This window comes from Pleurodeles waltl, chromosome 11 (assembly GCF_031143425.1).
Source record: "Pleurodeles waltl isolate 20211129_DDA chromosome 11, aPleWal1.hap1.20221129, whole genome shotgun sequence".
In the NCBI taxonomy this organism is placed as follows: domain Eukaryota; kingdom Metazoa; phylum Chordata; class Amphibia; order Caudata; family Salamandridae; genus Pleurodeles; species Pleurodeles waltl.
The window spans coordinates 490,609,233-490,622,696 of record NC_090450.1 but is presented as its reverse complement, the minus strand read 5'-3'; positions in this window follow the sequence as shown (position 1 = coordinate 490,622,696).

Below are 13,464 nucleotides of genomic sequence, written 5' to 3'. Positions count from 1 at the left end.
GGTTCACATATTTGAAAGGATCTATCACTCAGAAATGAGGCGAGCCAATTAAGGGCAGCATTTTTATCCATATGTTTCTCATTCTATCAATCAGCGTTACATGATCGGCCATGTTGTAGGCGACACTCAGGCCAAGAAGAAGAATTGCCTCTGAACCACCTTTGTCAAGCAGCAGTTTCAATTTCTCCAGGGTCTTTAACACCGCGGTCTCCTTGCTGTGTTGGGGCCGGAAACCAGTCTGAGTTGGATGAAGGAGTGAATTGTCCTCTACAAACTAGGAGAGTTTTTGGTTGACATGCCTTTGAAGTATCTTCCCTATATCTGGAAGCAGGGAGATAGGTCTACAGGGTCAGATGTATGTCCATTTAATTTTGTGAGTCTCTAATTGTGACTTTTTACGCGTCACAGTTAGAGACTCGCAAAATGAAATGTACAAATGTGTCTTAGAGACATTTAGCGATTCCCAATGGGAACGCAGAGACCTACCTCATCAATATTCAAGAGGTAGGTCGCAATTTGTGACCCCATTTGGAATGGCCACACTCCCAAAGGAAAACAGGATGCATTTTAAACAAAAGAATGAAAAGTTTTCTTTTTTTTTTAGAGTAGGTAGTGGTCCATTGGACCACTAACTGCTTTGAAAAAATATTTACACTTCAATTCACAAAGGGGAAGGGGTGCCTGGGGACCCCTTCCCATTTGTGAATTGTTTACCACCAACTTGAAGTTGGTGGTAACTACAAATGTTTTACGACCATATTCACGGTCACAAAACATTCCTGCATGTCAGTGCGATTCGTATTAGGAAGGGGTGCCCTAAACACGCCCTTTCCTAATACCAAAGTGCAAAAGCAAAATGTGATTCTGTAAACAAGTTACTGAGTCGGATTTTGATTTGGTACATAGAAAAAGGCATTTTCCCAGTCACAAACGGCCCAATGGGACATTTGCAGCCAGAAAAATGCTTTGTACATCTGGCCCTTAGTTCCCAGGCACAATTGGCTTCTTTAACAGAGGCTTGACCACTGTGTGCTTTCACGCTTGTGGAATTATTCCAGAAGAATGAGAAAGGTTAAAGAGCTCCACCATCGTGAGTAGAATGACTTGTGCTGCTTGTAAATAAATATGGGTCCATTTTTATACTTTTTAGCGCTGCATTTGTGCCATTTTTTTTACACAAAAACGGTGCAAACTTACAAAATATAATTGTGTTTTGTATGCCTGCATCTCTTTTGCATCAAAAAATGACGCAAATGCGGCACTGAAAAAGTATAAATATGGGCCATGGTGCTGGCAGGATCCAGTGGAGAGACAAATTTAACTTTTTCCACTAAGCCAGGCAGCAGCTCCATAGTGACAGGGGGAAAGTTCAAAAGACACATACCCCCCTTCTGTGGAGCCTGAGTGTAAGATAGAGTAGACAAAGCACTTCTTGTCTGCTGCAGGTTGCTATAGATAGCTGCCACGTTGTCTTGGAAATAAATTGCGAGTTCATTGCAGTGTGCTGTAGTGCGACTGGGCAGCAGGTTTTCAGCTTTCAAATTGGTGAGTTGACAATGCGAAAGAGTTTCCTCGGGGCATTCGCTGCTTTCGTTATTATAGTTTCATAATATGTTGCCTGTACTTTTTTGACTTCCTGATGGTAATGTCAAGTAGCTGTCCTGTAGGAGAGTTTAAGGATATCATCATAGTTTTTCCTCCATTTCCTTTAAGGTAAATCCATTGTCCGGACCCCTAACCATGCACATCATACCAATTCCCCAGCATAGACGTATGTTTACCACTTCTGCCTGCATGGTCCTCCTGGCACCCCATCAGGCAGGTGCCACACTGAGGCTGACATTCATGATCCGCTGCTGGGACAGTTGATTTGAAGAGCACTGTAAGGGATCTGACTGTGTAATTAACATAATGTAATTATCAACAAGATAAGTTAAAAAGTATGGCCCCTAACATTACTACAGGCATACAAATCCCTCGTTTTGTGCATTCCTCACTTCATCGAATAAGGAACTCTTGTTTTGTAGACCATTTAGCATGAATTACTCCATTTTTCAATTCACTGCAGGTGCATATGTAAAAGGCAGCATTGCCCACAGTTTTGCATCATCATACCATGGACTAAAAAAGGAGACTGGTTCATCCATAGTCATGACCTGGCAGGACCCACATGTGGGAAGTAGGCAGCACACAGGAGTAGGCGGTGTGGGTATGTGTGTCAGATCTCCTGACCGAGCTGGCGTATGCGTAACATGTCGAGGATTGAGCCATAGGAATCACAGATGCAATGTGTAGCCCTATGAAGGCTGGGAAAGGCAATCAATCAGGGAGTATTTCGGTACTCTCACAGAAACTAGTTTACTGCTACTTTGATGTCCTCATGTTGTTCTACAACTATATGAAGCACTTGTATAAAGGTGCTTAAAAAGCTCTTTGATTTTCAATTGGTGTATGGCCACTTGAGTATGAATCTGCAATAGTGTGTGCCACGTTGGCAAATAACTGCAAAATCTTTTCCTTGAAACAATGGCTAACTATCTGCCCTTAACTAAGATGGCAGGCTATCAAAGCTAACAGTTTATTTCAGATTGGACAAAACAGAAATCACAGATGTAATGTTTTTTGGGGATTATTCCCTTCAGGTTTTTTGAGGTTTCTCAACTGTTCGCCTACAGCAACTAAAAAATGGTGGCCATCGAAGGAAAGGGGCCAAAATCTGCAGCGATGCAGTCACATAGTATTTCATTCAGCAATGAAGCGCACCAGCATCTCACAGTCACTCATGGCCTGGAATTTCTTTATTTCATCCTCAGCCATCTTGTCCTTTGCTGGATAAGAGTCTCACTGTATGGTTTGCCTCCTTCTTGATCTGCAAATACTGTGTTTGGTATATCCGCATATGCACTGTGATCCAACTGTAGTGTCTTCCCCAGTCCTGAAGCACGCAAACAGATTATACCACACACAGGAGCTGCCGTTGAGCTTGTCTTTATTCTCCAACATACATTCACACACTGCACATTATGTCATATTTCCCATTCAGAGTCCGCCCAGAACCACAAGGGTCCTAGTGCGCATAGCATCAACAAGGTACATCTCCCCCTTTGTTAAATAAAAAAGGTGGGAGGTATCATTTAAAATCACATCTCCTCAATCAATCTGTAAGGAGTTTGCACTTATCTGCTGACTCAGATAATCCGTGGTGATCGAGGTCCACCCGTATGAGGCAACAGTGGCACAGGCTCAGAAGCTGGACATGCAAGTGTGGTCGCCTCCACAGTAGTTGCAGGAGCTGTCAAGTGTTGCAGTAGATGTTTAAAGAGTGATGGACTTTCCGGGACGATGTGCTGTCACTATGTGTCACATGCACGCCACCACTTGTAACGGGTTAGTGGCAAAAGTGGTGTCTGTTTTTCATTTCGGTCTCTGCTTTACCAGTACTCAGTCCCCTTTGTTCAAGAGTAGCATCGGTGTCACAAAGTTTGTCAGTATTCACTGATTGATCTGATGTCCATTGAGGTAGTTTTGATCTGATGGCTCTCACAAACAGCCCGGTAGCTGGGTTCTCACCCATTCTGGATTGAGGAGTTGTTCAATAGGCCCCGAGAACCTAGCACATAGCACATAGCTCGGCTCAAATCGATTCCTTCCTTGAACGCTAGTTGAACTATCCTCTTGAGGGTGCCCAAAAATCTTTCAACTACACCATTGGCTTGGGGCCAGAGGGGTGTACTCTTGGTGTTTGACGTTGAGTCGTACAAGAAACTTTCTGAACTCTTTGACGTTAAAGGATGCACCAATATTGGATTTGAGGATCTCAGGGATGTCTCAAGTTGTAAAGATGTCATCAAGCCTTTCTATGACTTTATCATGAGTTGTTGAGGACAGTGTTTCTACCAAAGGAAAACAGGAACATTCGTCTATGATTAACATGAGATGCTGTCCATCTGCTAGTGGTCTGAAGAAGTCAACTGCGACTCTCTCCCAGGCATTTGCAGGAAGGTCAGACATAGTCACTGAATGCTGCGTCATGTTAGGGGACAGGCAATTGCAGACGGGATATGCTTGCAATTCCCTTTCTACTTGCTCATCTAGTCAGGGAAAGCACACTCGGCCAATGCTCTTTTGGTGGTTACAATGCCACAATTTCCCTCATGGGCCAACTTGATGACCCATTGCCTTAGGCTCTTAGGTATGACAATTCTCAAGCCTCTCAGTATTATGCCTTCTTGTGTGATGGCTAATTCATCTTTGAAACTTCTGGAATTCAGTATAATCTGCCAAAGGCTGTGCATGTTGCCGCCATGATTGTGTTTCAATGAGTTCTTCGACAATAGTCATGCCATGGTCAGTGTTGGGGGCAGCAATGTTTTGAACCACAGATAGAGCGCTAGTGCACTAGACTTCACAATAAAATAAAGATATTCTTCGGCCGTCCTGGATGTTGACCTAGGACGACGCTTCGGACCTCGTGAAGAGTAATCTGCTGTGTTCTGATCATACACAATCTCATAGTTGTGTTCTTGCAGCCTTAATCCCCAACTTTTGATGCGAGGAGGCATCTTAGCCTTCAGGTTTCCAGAATCAGTGAGCAAAACCTGGTGGTCCATTATGACAGTAAATCATTTCGTCTAGAGGAATACATGAAAATATTCATAGGCCCATACCACCGCCAGGCTCTCCTCCAGTTAAGAGTAAGCATGTTCTGTTTCAGACAAGCTTCGTCTGACAAAGGTCACGATGTGTCTCTTAGCAGTCGGATGGCTGTTGTGTTGAGCGAGGATTGACCCGAGCTCCACCGGGCTCGCATCTACCATGACCTTAGTATGCAGCTTGGTCTCAAAGTAGGCCATTATAGTTGCATTCTCAATTGTATGTTCTATTTCTTTGAAACTGATTGTATACAGGAGACCACTAAAATGGATCATTCTGCTTTGTCAAATCTCTCAATGGGGCACTCGCTGTGGCAAAATTGCAAATGTATCTTGAGCAGAAACTGGCCTTGCCTAGAAAGAATCGCAGTATGGTAATACCTTGGGGGACGCGGAGGTGCAAGTGGATGACTGTACTTGTGCCTTTTCTGGATCTGGAGTCATTCCCCCACCAGAGAATATGTGCCCAAAAAACTTAAGTTTGTGAAATTCACATTTTGCTGCATTCAAAGTGAGACCCACTTCAGCAAGTAAGTGGCACACCTGAGTGAGGGCTTTGTTGTGTTCTTTCTGGGTTCTCCAAAAGACCAGCATGTCGTCACTGTAATTGAAAGCATATCTAACAGGTTGGATTACTCTGATAACATCTTGCAATATCTCAGCAATCGACGATACCCCAAAACTCAATCTCTTGTATCTGAATAAAGCCACATGAGTGGAAAAATTGGTACTAAATCTGCAGTTCTCTTCTAACTCGAGTTGGTGGTACCGTTTCTTTAGGTCAAGACAGGAAAATACTTTAACTCCTTTCACTTGCATGATCATGTCTGCTATATGGGGGCCTGGGTGTGCTTTGTTTGGCTATCTCATATCAACACAAATGCACACTGCTCCACTGCTGTCCTTTTTTGGTACAACTACTGTGGGTGAGACCGATGGCATGGTGCCTGTGGAAAATTCAATGATGTCATGTTTCAAAAGTGTTGCCAAATCTTTCTCTACTGCTGCTTGCAGATGAAAAGCAACTATATGGTGCTGCTGGGCAACCAGACAAATGGCTTCATTCATGTGAAATTATACTGTCATTTTCTTGAGTTCGAGACTGCTTTTGGAATGTTCTTGTGTCCATCTTTTCTTTCTGTCGTGACACACTTGATTTTTCCTTAGCTTGACACACAGTTATGAAGTGGTTCTCTTTCCCACAATCCGTTTTGTGCTGGTGCTTGCTTTTTATCGTCAATGCTGTTTCATTCTGCACTGTCCCTGATTCCATGTCAGCAGCTTGCCGTTCTGCTCGTTCCTCTGCTCTCGCAGCCATCAGTATTTTCTCTAGATTGAGTCTCTCTCTCTCTCTACAGGTGCCTTCTGAAACAACCTGAAAGGCAGCCATCAATGTTTCTGAGGCACTAGGCTGCTTCTTTGGTAAAGTCACAGAGCTTGCAATGTTTAATAAGTGTGTCAGGTCTTTAATAAGTGTGTCAGGTCTTCAAACAACTCATCCGCTATTTCATCAGTGTCCTCTCATGCTTTGTTGAAGATGTAACTTTCACGATGAACATTTGCCATTGTGCAGGGTGACTCCAAAAAACTCTGCAAGCATTAGCTGAGTGCAGAGGCCTGTGTCGCAGTATGCTTCAATCTCACCTGAATGAATGTTCTCTGTTTTTTCCTACCTTGTTGCCATTATGATTGTTTTCTTGCTTTGTCTGAATAGTTGCTCTATGTTTATGGCACAGTGCAAGTGTGCAAGAGTGGCAGCCGGGGTCCTAGGTGTCTATATTGTACCCAAGCCGTTTACTGTTTGCTGTTGGTTTCATGTCAATTGATTGTCTCCTCTTGGGGCCCTGGATCGACACCTGTCTTGTGAGCCCATCAGGACTGTTTTTGATTGTCCTTTTGTGAAAGGAGTTGTGCTTCTTCATCCATTTCCTCCTCAATTCTGCCTCACCTGTCTCACTTCTGCTAGCTGTCCTACGGTCACTGTGCCATTTGCATCATAGAAGTCATTCTTCTAGAGCATGTGGTCACTACAGAAGACTTTGATAAACCTCAAGCCTGATTTTTGGATGTGTGTCTCGGGGAGTTTCCTCCTTGACTATCCTGGATAGCTCTTTCCTAAATTTCTACCTTAACTGTAATTAAAGCAAATGGCGCATGAGTCTGGGCTCCTTCAAAAATTGTTGACACTAATTGTTGAAGCAGAATCTTACTATTATCTGCAATCTGTACACATTTTCCTTGTAGGGTCTGCCACATTGCAGGGGTGTCCATCATTTCACCCAGCCTCACATGATGCACATGGGTTGCCAGTGACTTACCCACAAACTAACAAAGAATGCACAGTAGGAATTTTCCATAGGATATACTGACCCGAAGGACAAAATGTGAGCTCAGGTATTCACCACTGGCTTTTATGTACATCAGCCCATGCGTTAGGTACATTTTAGGTTTTGAGCGCACTCTCCTATGTGATGCAGTAGTGGCCTTTTCATTGCAACAGAGGTACCGTGGAAGAAAGCCAATGAATGGGCCAGCCTCAAAGCTCCCATTGAGGTGACAGGTGGCATGGCTTTTTATGTGTTTTGATAACATTATATACAATACATGCCTTGCTGTATCTCACCATGGTTACTTTCATGCATTGAATGCATTAGACCCCATGATGGTAACATATGGCCTAGATGAAAGACCTCCTCATTTATGACCTAGAAGACAGACCTACTCATTTTAAAAAATAGCTGTTTAAATTGTGCCAACTAATAAAATATGTTCTTGATTATCATGAGTATTGTTCTGTGTCCTGTGAAACAAAACAGGAGCCAAGTGCAAGCTGACCCTTCTTCTCTCCGTAGGACACCCTTTGTACGAGGGATGGTGAAATTCCAAGTAATGACTTTAGGCCCAATGGCTTGATAAGGTAAGAGAGGGGGATGTTGGACCACTCCCTTTCTGCAGGGTAATCCCCAAACTTGTGACTACCTCCTCCACTTCTCTGACCATGTTATGCTGGCCGTAGGACTGCTAACCAGTGGTAAAGTGTTTGTCCTCTCACCCCTAAACATGGTAATATTGGTTCATCCCAATTGGCATAATTAACTTACTTGTAAGTCCCAAGCAACATGGTACTGCAGGTACCCAAGGCCTGTAAATTAAATGCTACTAGTGGGCCTGCAGCACTAGATTTGCCACCCACTTAAGTAGCCCTCAACCCATGTCTCAGGTCTGCCATTGCAGTGCCTGTGTGTGCCGTTATAGACTTACATGTTGACCTAGAAAAATAACGCTTTTGCCAGACCCAAACATTCCCTTTTTTGTATATAGGTTAGTCATCCCTAAGGTAGGCCCTGTGCAATCCAGTGGGCAGGGTGCAATGTATTTAAAAGGCAGGACATATACTTTTAAGTTTTATATGTCCTGGTAAGGAAAAATTATTGTTTTGCTAATACAAGGCCTGACCCTCCCATATGATAATGCTGGAGCTGCCTTATTAAATGTTATAAGCATAATTTCCAAAATGGAAACAGATAATTCCTTCAGGTTTGGAGTCTCTAGAGTCACAATTTAAAATCCTAACTTACATTGAATTTGGATTTTAAATTGCAATTCTGAAAGTGCCACTTTTAGAAAGTTGGCATTTTCTAGCCTTAGCCATTTGGTGCCTGCAGCCTGTCAAATGACAGGGTGTAGTTAGCATCTGAACGTTGTGTATTCCCTCTAGACAGCCACACACAATGGGAGCTTAGGTGTGACTTGATTGGCCATCCTGGGCAGGATGGGAGGAAGGAGTAGACCCAGCCTCAATTACACTTAAATAGGCTGTTTCTTGTGCCCATAGAAAAGGCTGTATACCACCTGTAGTTAGTCTGGAGCCAGAGCAGGGCATCTGTGCAATTCAAAGGCATGTCTTTGAAGTCTTTCCCACTTCAAAGGCACCACAGGGAATAAGAAGTGGACCTCAGGCACCACCACTTTAGTACACGTCTGGACCTGTGGATGCTTTGCCAGGAAGAAGGATTGCTGTGCTGCTGAAGGACTGCCACTCTTCTGCTTTGATGTGCTGACCTGCAGCCTCTCCCTGGGTTAGGACTGACCCTGCATCACGTGAACCCAGAGTGACTCCAAGGGCTAGTTGACTGGCCTCCTGATTTGAAGTCTCAGGGACATAAAAGACTTCTAACCGTCCTTCTCTGCACTTGAACTCTGCCACATGTGAGTCTATCCTGCCAAGTGGTGACACCCAGCCATTGACCCTTGGAAGGGGGCCTAAGGTGCTTACCAACAGAACCAATGCATTCTCACTGATGAGCGACTCATCTTCTCAGCTGAGCGGTGCATCCCAAAGCAGAACCGATGCATCATCGGTGTTGCCCAGACTGGATCCATCACAAAAGACTTGCATCGCCACCACATCCTGGGTTTGACGCATCGCCTTTGGAAAAAGTGCTGTGTGATGCTTCTCGGTGCAACCTTCTCACATTTACCATCAACAGTAGCCTCGACAACAAAACTCTGCATCATGGCATCACAGCTTATCAGGACCCATGCATCGCCTCAACTGCGCAACGCATCCTCGACAATGGCCTTCCCATCGCAAGCCCTGTCAACAGGATCCTTGACGTCGCGCAATAGGACATTGCACTGTAGCCTCACTGTATCTCGAAACCAACGCATCGCCTCGGCTGCACGGTGCATTTTTGAAGCGGATCCATGCAAAGTTCCGCAGCCAGGTTTTGAGATACTTTGTTCAGGTGACCTAACTGGGACCCTATAGCCAGCCCCTACTCCATTGGGGTCAGCCTGAACTTGTGACGTAGTCCCGGTGCACCACACCAGATATCCCTAAAGCACTTTGTGCTTCTTGGCGCTATTTTTACTTAAAAATGTGAAATTCAATATCTCCGGTTCTACTAATTGGACCTTTTTCATCTTGGTCTTGTTTATCTATTTTGCTAACCTGGTGTAGAATCTATTTGTGTGGTGTTTTCACTGTTTTACTGTTTAAAGTGTTATACAAATAAGCCTGACTGCTATGTGCCAAACTACCAGAGGGTCAGAGTAGCTTAATTAAGGGTTTGCCTGGACCTTACCCTGACTAGAGTTGAGGTTGCTGCTTGACATGTGGTCATACCCCAATCAACCAGTAACCCATTTTCTAACAGAGCACTTTACATTTTTTGCAATAAATAAACAAAGTAAAACAACTCTGCTGTTAGACAGAAAATTATAATTTAGGTAGGGAATTGAATAGTCAAATATGTGTGACAAATTATTATTGGGGCATAGTTAACCTTTGTCCAAATTATTATTACTTGCTGAGCTGTTCAAATAATATTTTAAATGATTCATATTCACATTCAGTACTGTATAATAAAAAATCATATAGTTCTAAATACCAGTACTTGGGTGTGCGCACTGAATTCAGGGTATGGGGCAAAGAGCCAACTTATCACATGCAGATAAGAGATTTCCAAATAGGTTTTGTCTGACAGCCAACACCCATGCCTGTATGAGCATAACTAATTGGGGAGTGGTAAGAGTCACCCGACAGATTTCGTTTTCACCAACAAGTTACAACTTCCTTTTGTGGCTTACTAAATCTACAGGGTATGACCCAAGTAATATGGGGCTAACATGACATGGCGCCCTTGAGGGCCCAGAGCTCAAAGAATAGATTGCACACACAAACTGAATCATAGATGTCTAGGGGTATTTTATATTCCTTCCTCTCAGCACTGCAAATTATGTTCCTTGCCAAGTAAGATTTGTTAAATAATTGCCAATTTCAAAGGATATAGCTGAGTCGTTAGTAACGATTCTTGAGTCTTTGTAAACAATGGCAGGAGAAACAGAGGAGGAAGAAACTGAAACAGTAGATAGTTTAGAAAATGCCTGTCCCACCCTTACTGTCCATGTGAGACCAACGGGAATTTGTTTTTACCTCCTTTTCACCTCCTTATCTTCCTCTTTTGTGTGCATGGTCAGCAGTGCATCACAAATGATTCATCCTCAGCTGTTTGGTTCTTTGTCAAGTCATGGAATGGCCCATGTGTGTTAGGGGTACAATGCAGCATGGAGGACAAAATCAGAAACAGATGAATCACATGCTGGATAAGCTTTGGGGTAGTACTCACGTAAATAATGCGAATTGTACTCCGATGGTGCCCAAGTATGCCTTATATTGCTACTACAACTATAAATTCAGGAATTACAATTACGAGAAAAAGTGGGAGAAGTACAATTATCACAAAATAAGGGGTGTATTTATACTCCATTTGTGCCGAATTAGCATTATTTTTTTATGCAAATTTGTCCCAAACCTAACCACATATTTATATTTTGACGTTAGACCCGTCTAGCGTCAAAATATTGGAGTATGCACCATTTTTTAGATGCATGAACTTACTTTGCGTCAATGAGATGTAAGGTAGGCGTTCCCATCTAAAAAATGGTGCTAAGCCTATGGCCCCATAATTAGCCCCCATGCTAAAATGACACACAGGTGGGAGAGAGGCTGTAAATAATGGTGCAAAACTTGCTTTGCACCATTAGTTAATGCCTGGGTCAGACCAGGTGTTAGGGGACCTGTGGACCCATTTCCATGGTTGAACACCATGGAATGGGACCACAGGTGCCCTTCTCAAGCCCCAAAAACACCCCCACCCACACCAGAGGGGCACCAGAGGGTATTTTTTCTTTTTTTATTAAAGTGCCATCGGGGGCACTTTAATTACCCCCGCATGGCACAGGGTGCAATGGCGATGCCCAGGGGACACATGTCCCCTGTGCTGGCCACTGGGGTGGTGTACATGACTCCTGTCTTTTCTAAGACAGGAGTCATGGTATGGATGGTTTTGCATCAGTGAATCACACTAGGCTGGTTAGAGGCATTTTTTTGCCTCTAACCATCCTAACATAATTTTTTGGTGCAAAAGCCACCTCCCCCATACCACCACCCCCACCCAGCTAACGTCATTTTCCCAGACGCTAGCCTACCCTTTGCGCCGGCTTGCGGGATTCCATAAATTTGGTGCCCAGCTGGTGCCCTGGAATCACACAAGCCTGTGCTATACTTTTTGACGCAATACTGCGTTTGCACAGTTTTGCGTCAAAAAGTATAAATATGGGCCTAGGTGTCTAGAGCTCCACTGAATCTGTGTTTGCATCATCTATGCAGTGGCAGAAAAGATTCTCCTAACCCTCCAACCTGTAAGGTCAGGGGAAACCCTGGCCCTCACTACTGTGGCAGAGGAATGCCTTCAATAATAAGAGATCCCCACCTGCCTGACGGGGATCTTTAGCCTTCAATGTATCTTCTGGTGCAGCAGATGCACTAAAAGCACAGATTAATGGCGAGTGGGCACTGGGTTTGTTTGAGGTACTCAACAATCTTTTTTGCTTTTCTGAACAAATTGCCAAAGAAGAAAAGCAAAAAACAGCATGTAAATGTACGCAATTTTCCCTGTTTGTGTGGGGGTTATTGTTTGTTTGCCTCCTATGGCAGAGCCAGGCAGGTGAAATCTGTGATGTAGCACCTCTCTCTCGGTAAGACAGAGGTAGAACAATAGATTCTGTGACCAGGCACCCCTTGGAAGCTGGGTTGCAAAATCAAGGGTCCAACAGCAGAGCCTACTAAGGCTTTATTATAGGAATGCAAACTGTCCCCCCCAACTATAAATGAGTTTGAGGATCCACATGTTTTGGTGATGAACCAATTTATGGTGGCACTCCCACACCTCCAAACTCTTTATCAGTCTGACCGTGGTCAGTAACAAATTTATGACTAACAAGGGAACCTGAAAGTCGTCTGTGACCTGGGGTAAGCTTATGTAGAGAAACACTCGTCCCTTGACCGATATCACAGTCAATATCAATATACCAAATGGTTACTGTTAATAATTATGTAGTTTACTTTAAAAACATCAGTGGTGATGCAGTGCGTGTGTAGTGGGAAACGTGTACAGTGTGCTTATAAATGTGATACACACATGAAAGATTGTGTATCAAAAAAACAAGAACATGCTCCATTTCTTCTACATACAATTGCAAAAGGGTCCGTAATAATAGTCGACATTTCAGCCCCATTGAAGTGTATGGGGATCATCATAAGGACTCTCAATCTTAGGCCCAGATTTCTACTTTGTGATGCAAAACTGCACGAACGCAGTTTTGCGTCAAAAAGTATAGCGCCGGCTTACATCATTCGAGAGTGCCAGCCAGGCGCCAAATTTATGGAATCCCCAAGCCGGCGCAAAGGGTGGGCTAGCATCTGGAGAAATGACATTAGCCAGGTGGGGGTGGCGGTATGGGGGAAGGGGGTTTTGCACCAAAAAATGACTCTATGGTGGTTAGAGGCAAACAAAAAGGCTTTTAACCAGCCTAGCTTCATATTCTGATGCAAAACCATCCATACCACATGACTTCTGTCTTTTAAACAGACAGGAGTCATGCCCACCACCCTGGTCAGCACGGGGGACAAGGGCCCCATGGGCATGGCTATTGCACCGAGTGCCATGCCAGGGAGCCCAATTCAGGGCCCCCAATGGCACTTAAAAAGAAAATGTGTCCCTCTGATGGGGGTGTTCCTGGGGCTTGGGGTGGGAACATGTGGGCTCTTTCCATGGTGTTCGACCATGGAAATGGGTCTGCAGATCCCCTAATGCCTGCCCTGACCCAGGCGTTAAATAATGCACTAAGCAGGTCATTATTGAGTACCCCCCGTACACCATTTTTGCACGGGAGAATAAATAAGGCACTAGGGGCTTTGAGTCATTTTTTGGATGGGAACCCCAACCTTGCATTTCATTGATGCAAG